This window comes from Gavialis gangeticus, unplaced genomic scaffold, assembly GCF_001723915.1.
Source record: "Gavialis gangeticus isolate Ggan-Ray unplaced genomic scaffold, GavGan_comp1, whole genome shotgun sequence".
Lineage (NCBI taxonomy): Eukaryota > Metazoa > Chordata > Crocodylia > Gavialidae > Gavialis > Gavialis gangeticus.
Window position 1 is genome coordinate 27,556,188 of NW_017729027.1, and position 4,015 is coordinate 27,560,202.

Consider the following 4,015-nt stretch of genomic DNA (forward strand, 5'->3'; position numbering starts at 1 on the left):
TCAGCTGCAGCTCCTTGCTGCAGCCACCAGCGACTGCCTGAATCAGCAAAGCTCTCTGAATATTTTCCAAAGATTCAGAGAGCTTTGAATTGATTTGGACCTTTAAATTGGTCCCCTGATTTGATTTGGATTCGGAGATTTGGTCACTGAATCAGGTCGTATCTCCTCTGAATTGAATCAGCACCTGAAGCTTTGTGTAGTCCTAATGTCTGCTGTCTTTTGAAGCCTGTCAGTCTCACCACCAGCAGCCTGCTATGGATCCTTACTCCTCTGCCACCAGACAATGGCTCCAGTTACAACACCCGTCAGGTAAATTCGGTCAGGGTCAGATACTGGCAGGTAGGGTGCTGGGGGTTTAGGTATGGATGGGTTGGAGCTAGGTACTGGTGGCTTGAGTGCTGCTGTGGGGCAGGGTGTCAGTGGACTCTGCTCCAAGTAGGGTCTGTGTTTATGCTGTTGGGATATGGAGGTAGGGTCTGACATCCACAGTGGTGGCACTTTGCCCACAGTGTCTTTGGGGATGCCAGTACCATGGCTTTTATTAGAGAGTGGACTGCCACTATGACCAGATCCCCAGACCTCTGGCTTCAGTGGTGTAATCTCACGCAAACATACAATGTCCACATAGGGACAATCACTCTCTCTCTCTCTCTTTCTCTCTCTCTTTCTCCCTGCAGAAGTATGGGTCCAGGTGGAGAAGGGGTGGTCTGGTCTGCCATTTCTGGTTTAGCAGAAACTGCCTGAAGGAAATGTAATGCTTGTACATACTCAGTAACTGTCAGGTCTCAACTGTAATAACATACCTACACCATATATTTTAAAGGTTTTGTGGTATTGTATGATCTTACACATCATAAGCCTAAGTGTCCACTGCCTTGTGAAGTCATCTACACCTGTGAATAGTGTATGTGATTGCTAACAAAAGGGTGTAGTCGCATTCACTTTGCATAAGTGCAATTGAATATACAAGTTTCAGGCACCAAGCTTTGTTTGGGCTACTTTACAGGGTAAGTTTAAACTGAGTTACGGAGGCCTCTCAAAGTGTATTCAATAAGCTTTATTAGGATCACAAAGATTACATATAAACAGATTCATAAAATCATAGAGAAGTAGGGCTGGAAGGGATCTCAAGAAGTCATCTAGTCCAACCTGCTATCAGAGAAAGGATCATACTCTCCCATGCAATCTGTAATTTAAACCCTATGTAAGATTACCATAAACTCAGATGAAACATAGACCTAATACACTATCCTGGAACAGGTAAAGCAGGGGAACCCTGGTAGCCAATGGCCTGCTTCTGTGAAAAGTTGTCAATATATGCTTAAGAAATCCCAGGTAGAGACACACGTCCCATGCTACAGTGGAAGGGAAAAAAACCCACAGTCTATAACAATATAACCATGAGTTAAAAGTCTTTCCTGACCACAAATATGGCAATTGGTCTGACTGAGTGGAGGGGCAAGACTCTCTAGGAACCTCTGTCTTTGCTCCCAAAAGGAACATTGGCACATTCCAGCTAAATTCCTATCCTTGCCTATAGCCAACACCTACTGTTTCTGGGGTCACTTAAAATCACCCTGAAACCAGCAGCAGCCATGGGGGGAACCAGCAAATTCCAGAACCATGGAAAATACCCATAATAGAATATAAGTATCACTGCGCTTCAATCATCCCAACCAGTGGATGTTCAGCCTCTTCTTGAACACCTCCATTGATAGAGTACATAGTTTCTTAGGCATTATATTCCACTGCCTCTGTATTGTAACCATGAAGATGTTTTACTTCCAGGTAGCCTATATAAACTTATTTTGCTGCAACTTCATGCCATTGGTCTACAACCTCCTCTCTGCAACAAAAGTGAAAAGGTGCTTTCCTTCTTCTTTATGGCATCTCGTCAAGTATTTGAAGACTGCTATCATGTTGCCCCTTAAGCATCATTTCCACAAGCTAAATGTTCCTAGCTCCTTCAGCCTCTACTGATATTACTTGCCTTCCAAGTCCTTGATCATCTTTGTTGTCCACCTCTGGATCCTCTGTAACTTCTCCACATCCTTTTTAAAATGTGGCACCCTGAACTACACATAGTACTCCAGATGAGGCCTAATGAATGCCAAGTAGAGAGGCACTATCACCTCCTATATCTTGTGACTAATACTTCCATTGAAGCATCCCAAAACCACCTTCACCATGAATGTGGCTGAATCACATTGCAGATTCATGAGTCTATGATCTACCAAGATTTCCAAGCCCTTTTCCACAGTGCTGCCATCCAGCCAGGTATAACGTATTTTATATTTGTTTTGATTATTGCTCCTGAGGTGTAGCATCTGCCCAGCTTTCCAATCTGTTGAGATCCTTCTGAATTGTACTTATATCATGCAAAGTGTTCACTATACTTCTCAGTTTCATATTGTCTGAAAACGTGCTCAAAAACAGTCTATGACAGAATCCAAGTAATTAATAAACATATTGATGAGCACTAGGCCTAGGGGACTCCACTCAAAACGCCGTTCTGACACAGACCCGTTAATAGTTGCCCTTTGCTTGTGGCAATTGAGCCAGTTATCTATTCATCTTAGAATAGTATTGTCTAGCCCACATTTCTCCAATTTGTTTATGAAATGGTTGTGTCGGATATTTTCAAAAGACTTGATGAAGTCCAGATACACTATATCCGCAATATTCCCTTCATCCACCCAAATAGTTACTTTGTCAAAGAAGGAGATAAAGTTGTTTTGACATGATTTATTTTGTTCATAAATCAGTTCTTGTTGCTTGTTATTAGCCTTTCTTTCTCCAGATCCTTGCGAAAAGCCAGGATATCCTCCAGTAACTTCTGAGGTATTGAGGTAAAGCTGTCTGATTTATAGTTCCCCAGGTCCTCTTTCTTACCTTTTTAAAAGAACACTTCTAGTCCTCTGGTACCTGGCCTGCCTCCCACAGCTTCATGAGGATCATTGCCAAGGGCTCCAAGATCTTCTCTGCCAGTCCTTTTAGAACCCTTGGATGAAGCTCATCCAGTCCCACTAACTTGAATTCAGGTCTCTGACTGTCTCATTTTTTTCTAAACTCCTTCCTCATTTTGTCCCCTTCCTTATCCAGAAAATCCTTATTAGGTGTGTGGCTGTTTCTTAACCTTTTTGTGGAGACTAAGGCAAAGTAGCTGTTACATAGATCCACCTTCTTTGTGTCTTCTGGCAGGAATTCCTAACACAGGTTAGGAACCAGCTTGACATTTTATGTTTAGTTGCATTGTTCTTCCAGCAGGTATCCAGACATTGATGTTTCTCATCAGTACTGTCCCATAGCTTTTGTATAGATGTCACCTGCTTGAAGAGTGCCTCATCCACCTCCCCTTCCTGATTTGGTGGCCTACAATAAATGCCTACCATTACTTCAGTGTTGTATCTTTCACCTTTCATCTTCATCGAAATGCATTCTGCTTTGGTGTCTTCTTCCTCCTGAACCAGGGACCAAGTGTATGTATTTTTTACAAAAGTCAACTCCCGACTTTTAATCTCAATCCTGTCCTTCAAAAACAGTGTGTAAGCCCTCAGCATTGAAATTCCAGTCATAAGACCTGTCCCACCAGGTCTCTGTGATGACAATCAGATGATAGTTCTTTTCACAGGCTGCAACATCTAGCTCATCCTGTATATTCCCCATACTTTGTGCATTTGTATACATGCAATGGATGAATTTTGCATTTTGATCTACTTGCTTCCCTTTTCCATGACTTGTTGCAGTCCTGTAGCTCTCTGGCCCTTTCCCAGAGTTGGTGCTTCTTCATGTCCTTTCTCTTCTGGACTGTACTCTGTTGCTGAAGGGTTTTGATCACCATCCCTCAGGGACTTTAGTTTAAAGCCCTATAGAATCTTATGAGATGGAGACAATTAGTCTTAAATGTCAGTATCTTTAATTTTGGTTATTTGCACTCTTTCCATCTATGATATTTGTTTATAACATTTTGAGTATAATACTACTGGCAAGTGAGGTATCCAATGAATAATAGAAG